The following is a 13,740-nucleotide window of genomic DNA, read 5'->3' as shown; positions in this document are numbered from 1 at the left end:
ATATTTTTTTTTCTTCATAGGAATATGATAGCTTCCACTTAGAAGAAGAGAAGGTACTCCTCAAGGGAGACAACTGCTAGGCAAACAGCCCTAACATTTCTTTCTGAACTTTTTTTTACCACCTGCCCTTCAAATTTCCTGCTACTCAAATAGTACTCTCATCCTGCCTTCTGGCTGTCTTCTACTCTCCAAAATTTCACCTCCCTCGGTCCTATCCCAGTGAAAACTCAATCTTGGACTGTTCTTGACCTAGTAACCCTTTAAAAAAAAAAAAAGATTCACAAAATTGGGTATGAAATTTAGTTATGATGGGGCATTTAGATCAGGGGCTCTTAAACTGGGGTCTGTGAACTTTTAAAAATATATTCTGGGGTGGCCAGGTAGCACAGCAAGTAAGAGCACCAGCTCCAGTGTCGGGATGACCTGGGGATCAAATCTGGGCCCAGATACTCAGCACCACACCCAGAAATAACTGGCCGTGTAACCTTGAGCAAGTTACTTAACCCCAATTGCTTTAAAAAAGAAAAGGAATATATTCTGATAACTGCCTTTCAATATTATTACATTTCATCTTTGTAATCCTAAATATTTTATTGTATGCATTTAAAAGCATTATTCTGAGGAGCCCAGGTTTCACCAGACTCCCAAAGGGATCCACTAACACAAAAAAGATTAAGAACCTCTGACTTAGATTTTAAAGAAAGGAATTTGCTTACCACTGCTGATTGGGAGCGCTGAGAGATATTTTTGAGACAAGAGGAGAGAATTGAGAGCTGTTTGTTACCTCTGTATTCTTTCAACACCCCTACCTATTCTCTTAGAGAGTAAAACAGTCAATCTGTGGATTTCTTCTCATAGGTTTAATAAAGAAGCGAATGAGTTTTGAGTTAACTGAACTGCATTATTCTAAGTTCCCTTGGTTAGGGTTCTCTGTCTCTTTTGCCTTTAGGATAGCATGAAACACTTGTCCAAAATAAATACTTCTCTCTCTGAGGATTAAATATGTAATTGAAGAGTCTGTACAATAGGCAATGGCCCCATGCCACCTCATCTGAAGCTGCGTACTTTCAGAAAGGTCTCCTGGGCCATCTGAGGTTATCCCCCATTCTGCCCTCATCAGTGGTCTGGCAGAACACTAAAGTTTCAGGACTTTCAATTTCTCTAGGCCTCCATTTTTCCTTCCATGAAAAAGGTTCTCATTTTAACTCTTAAACCATTACTAGCTATAAACCATTGGAAGTACAATAGAGATGATTCAAAGAGAGGAAAGAGATATATCTGTGAAAAGTAGATTAAAAAAAAACCCCAAAGTTATCAAGAATTCCTTTTAAAATGTGCAACAAGCATAGGATTAAACACTCTGATATCTCCCAAGGAAGTATATTTTCTAAGTATAAAGTACTGTCATTACTATTTTGGGGGGCAGATGCTCATTTTATACAATTCTACGGACATAATTTTCCTTTTTATGAGAATGATTTGGATTGCTGTTATTTGCTTTTTATTGCCTACCCATTCCCAGAAAAAATGTTTTGAAGAAACATGTGAATAAAAAAATTTCCAATTTGGGAGTCATAAATGTCACATGGAAATTACGACATGATTTCATAAATTTCTCATAAACAGACCACATCACAGGAAAACCCCAACAAACTGTTTCTCAAGCTGGGCAAGTCATAAAAATTATCTAGGATTCTGGGAGACACTTTCTTTACATAAACTAAAGTAGTTTTAGTTTCTTAAAATATGTAGGGATAGAACCCAGTAAATCCTTCCACAGGTTCAAAACATATACAGTAACACTAAGAACTACCCTGAATTTGAGTAAATCAAACCCTTTGAAATCTGGCAATGAGAGAATAACATTTTGCTGACTGTCTCTCTGGGGAAAAAAAAAATCAGGTCCTTCATCAGTTTATAAGGTGAACAAATAACTAAGTTATTTTAGACAGAGGTCCACCTTAAGTTAGTCAGTATCAAGGGTGCTGCTGGGAATGCCTGCTACCAGGTCAGGACTTATTAAATCAATGCTACAGCTTTCTGTCAACACCAGGCAGAGACCCCTGCTGGCAGACTGAACCCAGGCCAGGACCAATACCTCAAATATTTCATCTAGGTCTCGGGTTTCAGACCCCAAACCCCTCACCTCTAGGACCACTGCCCCAGGCACTGGAACCCTCTTTCCATATCCCACCTACATGCCTTTGTGCAGGCTCTCTTCTTTGATGCCCAACCCTACCCTAGAATCCCTATTTTTTCTTCAAGTCCAGCTCAAATGCCAGCTGATCCTTCTCCCTTTTCCCAGCTAATACTGCTGATGAGGTATGGGCTCTGGGAGCCCCCTCGAGCTCTCCCTGAATCCTTGAGGTACAGGCTCTGGGAACCCCCTTGAACTCTGATTAAATCGTCTCATTTGATGAGGCATTTGCATGAGGCCATAAGCCTTACATTGTAGCTGGGTCCAAACCTCTGTTACTAGACTTACCACCCTTGAACCTATCAAAATATCAATCCACTCTTGAATTGGCCTAGCCCACCATTTTCTGCAGTCTCCAGGTAGACTCCAACAAATTCCTACCTGTAATCACTCATTAATTTCATTAACTCCTCCTGAAGACCCTCCCCAAACTCTTCCTCTAGACCACCCCTAGATTCCTCCCACAACCTTCTGTATATAAGACCCCATCCTGTCTTCATGTTTGTGAGAGCGCCATTGAATGACCTAGAACAGACTTACTCTGTGTCCAATACAAGCCAACTTTTAATAAACTTTACTTTTCTTTGGCTGAGAGAAGACTTGAGTTGAATTCATTGGGCAGGACTGGTGTTGGTATTAGCCAGTTCAAGGGTGGATTGATATTCTGATAGGCTCAAGGGTGGGAAGTCTAGTAACAAGAGATTTAGGCCCAGCCACAATGTAAGGCTTATGGCCTCATGCAAATGCCTCATCAAAAGAGACGATTTAATGAGTTCAAGGGGGGTCCCCAGAGCCTTACCTCAAGGATTCAAGGAGAGCTCAAGGGGCCTCCCAGAGCCCATACCTCATCACTGCCATCCTGCTTCACCCTGTTCTACCAATTACCTTGCATTTATATTTTGTATTCCCTTGTAAATAATGTATACTAGGGCAGAATGTATGCTCCTTGAGTCTTTGTAGTCCTGTACCTATCACTTCACCTGGCATTTTGTGGGTGCTGAATAAATGCTAGTAATTAACTGACCTAGAGAAACAGTGTCATACAGTGGAGACATGGCTAGCTCTGGAGTCAAATGACCTGAGTGTGAATCCTGGCTCTGCTGCTTATGACTCTATGACCTTGAGAAAGCCCATCTATGATGATGATGATGATTAATGACAAAGCTTTTTTACATAGAGGGCAGGGATCTGGGCCTTCCAGCTTAATCTCTACTTTCCATCTGTGCCTCTGATTGGTTTGAACTCCACAGAACAGATTCAGATACTCCATTTTCTCCTTTCTCCCAGTTTCCTTTTGTGTGTGGTCTTCCCCCATTAGAGTATAAGCTCCTTGAAGGCAAAGCCTACATTTCTTTTTTTCTTACTTGTATTCTTAGTACCTAGCACACAGTAGGTGCCTAATAAATGGTGACTGAATTGATTTGAAGATCGCATTTTTATAGTACTTTAAGTTTCATATATTTTATTTCATTTGATCCTCACAACAACCCTATGAGATATGTGCTATTATTATTATTCCTATTTTACAGATGAAGAAACCGAGTGCCTAAGAGGCTAAGTGATTTATGTAGGGTCACACAGCTAGCAAGTATCTGAGGCAGGATTCAAATAGGTTTTTATGACTTTGTGTCCAATTCAACGAACCACTGAGCTACCACTATAAAATAAGACATCTGAGGCCCCTTCTAGCTTTAGACCTACAATGCTAAGATAAGGTCCAATGATCCTGAAAAAAATGAACATTTTTTTTTTCAGATAACTTAGGGGTTAATAAAGATGTTCTGAATTAAGTTTTGGATGCCCAGCAACAGATTTCCACAGAAGCACCATATCTCAGAGGAAAAAATGACAACCAGCCGGATGATGCTTCAGCTGGACTAAGGAAGTCTAGGTTATGTCAAGAGATCAGGACCTTGTGAGCTACCTGGGCAGTGCAAGTCTGAGGTAAAGGACAAACATTCTACACATTTGCTCAGCAGTCCCACAAAAGCCCTTTCCCTTTCAGTGGGAGTATGAGAGTACCTTTACCTTTGGAAATATTTTGCTTTCTCTCTATCTTAGTGTGCAACTTTTACATTTACATCTTAAATATTTCCTGGGTAGAAAAAATAAACTGCTGTCCTACAGTATACTAAATACTTTTCTAGAAGGGACTCTGTTGCTAATATTTTGGTAAGACCCTGGACATGGGTCATACCTAAGCTTTGTTTTGAAGATTTTCTCATAGATTTACTCTGTTAAGGGTGGAAAGAGACAAGTCTGAGTAAGAGAAGCCCAACTTTCCTCTCAAATGAACCAGGTAATTGTAAGATCAGAGGCAGAGTCCAGTATAGTATGGAAAGGAGACTCTTAGGTCCCTGGTGGCTTAATGGTTATTAAGATCTGTCAGTATAACCTTGCTTCAGTTGCTCAAAGGTTTTGCAGAACTGCTTCCTTCCCACTCTTCATCTTTTAAAATTAAAAGTCTGTTATAGAAGGATGTGTCACTGAGTAGAAGTGGATACATTTAGAAATAAATGTCTGAGTGAACTACAACATGCTTATCTCAAGGACTGTAACAATTACTAAAGAAAGGATGTTTTAAAAAAAAATCTACCTCTGCTGGGGCTTTGTGTAGCCTCGATCAAAATTACAGTATGAAACAAAATGAAGGATTTTATCATAAAAATGATTTGTCGTGCTATCTTGACATTTTTAACCATTCCCTCTCACAGGAACAAGGGGACTAGAAACTGAAATGAAGCAAAAGCTCAGGGCTGTATTCATCCTTTCTTCCTTTTGCCCTAGCTTTCTTATTCAGAGAAGAGCCAACCCTACCTCTGTCACACAGGAATTTTAAGTAATGGGCATGCTTTAAAGCCTGTTGCCTTCTTGTTATCTTTGCACTGAATATCCTCCCTATGCCTCTTAGTTACACACTTGCACAAACCTCACGAGGGTTCTCTGTGATGCTTGCAGAAGAGAGAGAACTAACCCTGACATTTTGCAGAGGCTTACTCTGAAATCTTAACCATTCAGCTCTCACTCCCTCCTCTGTATTCTGTATTTTATGCTTAAGTCCCTAGAAGGTTAGTTTCTTATTAAATCTGCTGTGCAGAGAAATCATTATAACCCTACAACAATAAGTAAAAGAAACTTACAAGTTTTTTGTTTGGGGGTCTTTTGGGGGGGGGGGGGAGAGGCATGGAAATCCATTAAACTTTACAAACTAGTGATTGCCAAACTTGTGGTAGCTTCAAAACCCTATACTCAAAACAAAATTTTGGTAGAATCCTTCCGCAACAACATTAATGGACTTTGTAATAACTAGTAACCATAAGGCTAATAAAAAGAAAACTTCTGAGATCAGCAGCAGCTGTGGCCATTTCCAAAATTATCAACACACAGATGCAAAGGACAAAGTGAGAGAGGTCAGTGCAGTCTGGACTTTGGGACCCAGTAAGAGGGAGTACTGCAGCTTTTGCCCCCAGGGTGAGAAGCCACTGAGACACCAGCACAACCAGCCAGCGCCCCATGGAGGCTTCAGCTTTTGGCCTGCAGAGTGTAGGGGGACCAAGCACCAGGCTGAGGGGTAATCGCTCTTGCTTTAACCTGCTTGGATCTGGATTGCAGTCTAGGGTGGAGGTCCTGGGGTGTATGTCCAGCTTGCCAGAGTGTGTGGAGACCTCAGAGAGGGCACCCATCTAATACCTCCAGCAGTTAAGAAAACCCCAGTGTTTGGGACAAAAGCTCCCCTGTCTGGTGGCAGAGTCCTACTGTGGCAAAAAGCCCAGGGGTCAAGTGACTGAGGGGGTGACATGACCAGGCAAAGGAAACAAAGGAGACAGAAGATTCCAACATTAGACTCCTATTTGGGGGACAAAAAGGATCAAAGCATGGAACAGGAGGAAGTTAGTGAAGTCAGAACTCCTGCACTAAAAACTTCCAAGAAAAATATGAGCTGATTACAGGCCATAGAGGACCTTAAGAAGCAGATAAGAGAAGTGGAGGAAAAATTGGGAAGAGAAATGAGAATGACGCAAGAAAATTATGAAATGAGAGTCAACAGTCTAACTGAGGAAAATAATATCTTAAAAAACAGGCTAATGCAAATGGCAAAAGAGGCTCAAAAAGAGAAGAATGCCATAAAAAAAATCGAATTTGCAGATGGAAAAAGAATCCTAAAAAGCTCACTGAGGAAAATCATTCCTTCAGAATTAGACTGGAGCAAATGGAAGCTAATGACTTTGAGAAACCAAGATGCTGTTAAACAGATCCAAACAAATGAAAGAATAGAAGGAAATGTGAAATATCTCATTGGAAAAACCACTGACCTGGAAAATAGATCCAGGAGAGATAATTTAAAAATTATTGGACTACCTGAAAGCCATGATCAAAGTAAGAACCTAGAAATCATCCTCCAGGAAGTTCTCAAAGAAAACTGCCCTGATATTTTAGAAGTAGAGGGCAAAATAGAGGTTGAAAGAATCTACCAATCACCTACTGAAAAAGATCCCAAAAAGAAAACTCCTAGGAATATTATAGTCAGGTTCTGAAATTCCCAGATCAAGGAGAGAATATTACAAGCAGCCAGGAAGAAACAATTTGAATATGTGGAAACACAATCAGGATAACCCAGGATCTGGCAGCTTCTACACTGAGGGATCGAAGGGCTTGGAGTATGATATTCCAGAGGTCAAAGGAGCTGGGATTAAAACCAAGAATCACCTACCCAGCAAAACTGAGTATCATGTTTCAGGGGAAAATATGGCCATTCAGTGGAATAGAGGACTTTCAAGCATTCTTGATGAAAAAAACAGAGCTGAATAGAAAATTTGACATTCAGATACAAGAAACAAGAGAAGCATGAGAAGGTAAACAGGGAAAAGAAAACATAAGGAACTTATCAAAGTTGAACTATTAACATTCCTACATGGAAAAACAGTAATTGTAACTGATGAAACTTAAAAAAAAAAAAAAATTCTTCAGATCAATATATTCCAAATCTAACAATGGGCAGATAATTTAGTGAGAAGGAGCTGATTATTTGCAATCTATGTGTTTAATAACTGGGGATAATATCAGAAGCTCTTGCTCACCATGGAAGATGAGTCACAATAATAAGTAATTTAGTAGTTTGGGGGGGGGGGGGGAATGAACTTTTTCAGTCCAGACTTCTGTGGTATATGATTGTGATGGAATGCTATAAAAATGATCTTAGAAAATCATAGAGAGAAACTTGCATGAAATAGCTGAATGAGCAGAACCAAGAGAATGTCGTATACAGTGACAGCAATATTCTCTTAAGAATAACCCAAATTAACTACAAAGGACATAGGAAATAAAATGATATTTGCATCCAGAGAAAGAATTGATAAACAGAAGTGGATAAATAATGATTTTACATATATACTTATTTGTATCTAATGGCAGTCATCTCTACAGCACATAATGAGCACTAGAAATAAATCTACTTGGGAGAGAGACATTTTTCTTTCCTCTGTATTCCAGATTTGGTGCTTTAACTAGATTCCTGAATATTTATTTCATTATCAGTCTTGGTTATTATTAGCATTTTTGCTTCCTTGGCTTGCCAAATGTTCCAGTTGTCTTCAACTGTAATGGATGTTGGAACAAAAAATAGGGGAAAAAATCCTGAAACTACAATATACAAAGACATCTATTATTTGCAAAAGACTAACATGAAATGAAATTTTTTTGAATGTAAGATTTTCAGGTGTTTCTGACCAGAACTAGGAAAGCAAATTTAGTGGAGTAATTGGAAGGAGTTGTATAATGATGGCAGTGTTAACATTTTAATAGGGAGAGAAGAAACAAGTGTCCCCTTCAGGACATGAATTCTCCTATTGTTAGATAATTAGATTGCTTTCATTTTTTTTATCACATAAAATGCTATAAAATTCTTTATTCAAAGAATGTTTTACAAGTTGCACTTTCAGGGTATATATTCTCTACAGTGGAATTATTAGTTCAAAGGCTATGGTTACTTGCCTAATATTCTTTTTTTTTTTTTGCTTCTTGGAGGGGGGAAGGTAGGGCAATTGGGGTTAAGTGACCTGCCGAAGGTCACATGGCTAGTTTATGTGTTAAGTGTCTGAACTCAGGTCCTCCTGAATCCAAGGCCGGTGCTCTATTCACTGCACCACCTAGCCGCCCCTACTTTCCTAATTTTCATTTAACATATTGCCATATTGCTCTTTAAAAATGTTACAAGTTGGTATCCAGTAGGATAAGTGTATTCCTTTATCTACAACTTCTGAGTTTTCAACTGTTTGCACCAAGTTGTTTTTCATTTGCATCTGTGTAATGACTAATGAAACTGAACATTATTCCAACCGATTAACAATGTGTGTTGCCTCCTGCTCACTGGGTGATTAAGCTAGGTCGATCTTTGATTAAACATCAGCTCTGTGCGGATACACCTTGTGCTCAACTGGCAGGTCACAGAATTTTAGAGTTGGAAGAAGACCTTCCTGGTGCCAAGAAAGGAATCCCCATTGCAACATACTTAGTATTTGGCAGCTAGGTGGCACAATGGAGTGGCCAGCTTTATCTCCCTGCCCCTTCAAGGGTTCTTTGCTTACAGACTGGGAACCACCCATTTCAAGCAAGTGTTCCTCAAACTGTATTATGCACATTGTTGAGCTATTTCTATGAGGCAAGAAAAAATAAATTTGAAATGGCAAATAAGTATACTTTACTCTGGACTGCCCAAAACCTTGGCAAGAAGTCTCTAGGAAAGTTCCCTAGGCCACTTTTTGCGAGGCAGTATATGGTTTACATTTTTATCAGTGACTTAGATAAAGGTATAAAATTTGAGACAAAACTGGGAAAGGTTATTAATACAGCTAATGACAAAGTCAGGACCCAAAAAATTGTTGAAAGGCAAGAACATTAAACTGATTCTAGTAAGATTAAATTCAAGACAATGAAGTCTTGTGCTTGGGTCAAAAAAAAAAATCAATTTCAGAAGCCCAAGATGAGAGAGGCATCACTTCAACTTACATAAAAAAGAACTTGGGCTTTTAAATAAATTCAAAATCAATATGGGGTATCAGTATGACAGGGGAGCCAAAAAAAAACCCAAAAAACAAAAAACCAGTGTGATCTGGGGCTGAATTGAGAGGCAGAGTTTACAAGATGAAAGAGGTAGCAGTCCTTCTTTGCCTTGCCCTAGGGAGACCAGAGATGGAGTATGCTTCTCAGTTCTGGATACTATAATTTAGGAAAGACATTGATTATCTAGAGACCAGTCAAGACCTCCATAGTCACATGAAGATCAGAAAGACAGAACTGGGGATATTTAGCCTAGAGAGGAGAAAACTAGGGGATATGAGTATATAATAATGTGAGTATTTGAAGAACTGTCACTTAGAATAGGGATTAGACTTTTGTTCTGCTGGCCCCAGAGGGCAAAACCAGTGGCAATGAATGGCATGTAAAGACAAGATCTCAAAAAGGCTTTTAAATACTTAGAGCAATCCTTAACTGAAATTAGCCATGATAGGAGGGTATAGGTTTTCTTCCTTTGGACGTCTTCAACCCCAGGCTGGATGACCACATATTTTTGTTGTTCAGGGGTTTTTCTCTTATGACCAGCTCTCTGTGACCCTGTTTGGGACTTTCTTGGCAAAGACACTGGATTGGTTTGCCTTCTTCATCTCATTTTACAGATGAGGAAACTGAGGCAAACAGGGTGACTTGCCCAGAGTCACACAGTTAGTGTCAAAGGGCAGATTTGAACTCAGACCTCTATCCATTGCTCCAGATTTATGGCTAAGGGAAATGTTTATGACCAAAGGACTAAAAAGATTACAGAAAAGATAATGAACAATTTTAATAATGTAAAATTAAAAGTTTTTGTACAAATAAAATTAATGAAGTTAAAAAAGTAAGGGTGAAAAGGGACTAGGGAGGTATTAGAAGTGTATGGCAGGGGTGGCTACCGGAGTCAGGAGGACCTGGGATCATTCTGGCCTCAGACACTTAACACCCACACAAAAAAACTGGCCGTAACCTTGGGCAAGTTACTTAACCCCAATTAGCCTCCAAAAGGCAAAAAAATAAAGAAGTGTATGGCAATGTAATCTTAGGGGTTAGAGACAAAGGAGCAAAAGTTGTCAAAAGAACTTGAGACATTTTAATATTTTTATCTCACACTGGCCTGGTACTTAAAACATCTATAGAAATCTTTCTTTTTCACCATTTTTAAGAAAAATGGAACGATGACTTGAAGAAGCAAATTTTGTCATCTTTTTTTTAAACAGCAAAGAATTTATCACCAATTGGCTGATGTGGAAGATTTTTGTCTGGGCTTTGGTATGTCTAGAATAATCTCTGACTCCACTAGAAACTGACCCTTCTAGATATTTCAGATGTTTTGGCTGTTTCTCCGGAGGTGAGTAAACTTTGGTTGGATGGACAGTGAATTCTGCAGATAACTGGTGACGCCTCCAGAGAATGTCAGTAATGCATACAGTCTGTTGGTCTTGTTGTCTTTCTGAGCACTATTCCGGCACTTTAAGTACATTCCTGACTTTGATCGTTCCCCCAGACAAGTTCTACTGAAGCTGGGAATCCTAGGACAGGAAATAATACAGGCAGGACTGTTCTCTCCAATGCAAAAGACCACAACAAAACAAAACAATTGTGGACCAGAAGCCTTCTTGCTTGAATTGTTTGATTTTCTTATGCCAGGATGCTGTTAATTTTTTTATTTTTTTTAATCCTAACAGAAAACTTGAGGAATAAATCTACCCCCAAACCAGATTTCATCCTAGTTGCAAATGCAACTCGGTCAGAACTGGCTTTTCAAACTTTCTACAATCTAGTTCTCAAATACATTGTTAGTATCTCTTCACATTACTTCCCTTTACTCACTCACACTTCCAAATCAATGATCTACTAGCTAGTTTCTGTTACATGGCATGCAACACCCCACCTCTGCGTATTTGCCCAATGGTTCCGCATATCAGTAATGCTTGCCCTCCTTATTCTGCCAAACAGCTTCCTTTACAACAGTTTATAGGTCACTTCCTTTGTGAATTGATCTCTCCAGATATTATCATTATCTCCCTTAAAATAACCTGATGCTTAACCCGTATTTACTTATGACAACATTGTATCATGTCTGAAAACCATGAGCTCCCTCAAGGGTGGAGGAATTGTTTAGTATGATACTTGGAACAGGGTGGGCGCTTAATAATTATTTACTAAGTTAGAATGAAGCTAGGAATAAGATGTCCTGTTAAGCTCAGTACTTAACAACAATGGTGTTTAAATAAAAAGGACCACAAGAATTTTGCTTTACTTTCAAAGTCCTTAACACTGCCAGTGATTATCTAATCACCTCCACTTTGTTGTTGTTCAATTGTGTCTAACTCTTAATGGGGTTTTCTAGGCGAAGATATTGAAGTGGTTTGCCATTTCCTTCTCCAGTTCATTTTATAGAGGCAATCAGAATTAAGTGACTTGTCCAGGGTCACATGGCTATTAAGCATCTTGAGGCCAGATTTGAACTCAGGAAGATGAGTCTTCCTGACTCCAGACCTAGTGCTCTATCTGCCCCATTGCCACCTAGCTGCCCCATTTAGGTTTCCTAAATTTTAGTTTTTAAAAGGCTAAGAAAGGCTTTGGACCCTCTATATTCTCTCTCTATAATGTACTTTATAGTAGTTTGATTGAAAAAAAAAATGGAAAAAATAACTGATTCCAATACCCTTTGCTGATAAGGAACATGAAACCAAGAAAGGTTAAATACTTGTCCAGTGTCATATGACAAGCAGAGATGACACCAAAACTGTGGTCTTCTTGCCTCCCAATTTCCTACTATTATGTTGTTTCCTTCTGCGGATAACATTCTCTAAAATCATTCGATTTCACCATTTCCTAAATGATGAACCCTTTATGTATCATGTTGCTTAGATTATTTCCTTATTAAAAATTTTTTTCAAAGCAGTATCTGAAAATATTTATCCCCATTATATTAAAATACTCAGCTTACCCAGTTAGCCACAGACTCTCTCTGTAATACCTAAGGTATTAATTATTTAAATTAGTTAAGCATTCAGGGGCACATACAGAAGCCAAACTAAATCCATTTGGATAAGACTTCAAAAAACATATCCATTCTATGTCCACAGGTGTGTATATGTAGTAAGAACTGTTGAATGGCTAAAATTATACCCAAAGGCTTCTAGTTGGGTCTATGTTAGGGACATGAATTAGCTAACAAATTCAACATCTAAATCTCTTACAAAGACCTGTGTGCACTGTTCAACATGTAAATGATTTACATTTTAATTGAGTTGTGCCTAAAGAAAAGTCAACATGCAATATTTTTACCTCCAATTTCTGCCTCTGGTTGCAAATATTTGTACACTGGCTATGCATCAGATTCTAGGCTGGTTGCTAGAAGTACAAAAATAAAAAAAGAAAACAAACCACCCAAACTTGATTAGAATCTACTGGGGGGCAGGGAGAATCACTGACACAGGAATAACACAAATGTGACAAGGACAAAGAGATTTGGACAAAAAATGCTACAGGAAGTTTTAAGAAGGGCAGGATGATGTTTAGTAGGCGAGTCCAGAAGGCTCCATAAAGGTAGAAGATTGAAGGCTTGAAGAGGAAAAGAAGGATTTCAGCTGGAGGCAATGAAGAGGGATAGCCTACAGCAAAGTGAGAGATAGCAGGATGAAACGAAAAATGCTTAGTGAATGACAGTCCAGTTTGACTGCAACAAAAGATAAATGATGTAATGGGAAATAGTTCACTGAGAACCTTGAAACTTAAGCTGACATTTCAAGTTTTTTTTTAATTGTACCGGTAACAGGGAACCAATGAAGGCAGGTGAATAATGGAATGTCATGATCAGATCTATGGAATACATTTGGGCAGTTTTATGAAGGTCAGACTGGGGAGGGAAGAGACTAGGGGCAGAAAGACAAGTTATGAAGTTATTACAGTAGCCCAGGAAAGAGGTGAAGAGGACCTCAACAAGAGCTGAAGTATTAAGCAGAGAGGAAAGAAAAGATGTATGAGAAAAGTCCTGGAGATTAAAAAAAAAAAAAAAAGGAGAGGTAAGAATAAAAGAATCAGAGAATGAAATGGGTGGTGAGAAAATAATGCAAACTCTTTTTACCAAGCTTAACAATTGAGAGGAGGAAAGACAAAGGAAGATAAGTTGAATTGTAAAGTCTTTTTTGGATAAGGCACATTTGAAGACAGCAAATGAAGGAAAGGGAGAGCAATCAATGAGACAAGCTCTTAAGGGATCCATTGCAAAGAGGAAGGTCATTTCATTCTGAAGTTTAAGCAAAGGAGGAGAAGGTATGTAAACAATGTTTTTTAAGGCATTTAAGGATGTGGGTTCAGGAAACTCATATTGGATAATTTCCATCTCAATAAAGAAGGTGAGATTGTATGCTGCCCTGGATTTAGGGGTTTGTGGAAAAGGTTTGGAACAGTTGTTGGGAATGATATGGGAAGCAAAGAAAGAGTGAATAGAAAGGAGTTCGATGTAGCAGTGAGAGTCTAGTTAA

At 38.8% G+C, this 13,740-nt stretch overlaps 1 protein-coding gene across 12 annotated transcripts in view; it reads right to left on the bottom strand.

Annotated features, from left to right (window-relative positions):
* The window catches only part of PALM2AKAP2 (PALM2 and AKAP2 fusion), a 577,025-nt gene that overhangs the window by 66,885 nt on the left and 496,400 nt on the right, over window positions 1-13,740 (bottom strand). The gene's annotated exons all lie outside the window — the stretch shown is intronic.

This window comes from Petaurus breviceps, unplaced genomic scaffold, assembly GCF_028583685.1.
Source record: "Petaurus breviceps papuanus isolate PSGF00001 unplaced genomic scaffold, PetGlider_PUasm1.0 90062, whole genome shotgun sequence".
NCBI classification, from domain to species: Eukaryota; Metazoa; Chordata; class Mammalia; order Diprotodontia; family Petauridae; genus Petaurus; species Petaurus breviceps.
This window is presented reverse-complemented; position numbering and strand designations above follow the sequence as displayed.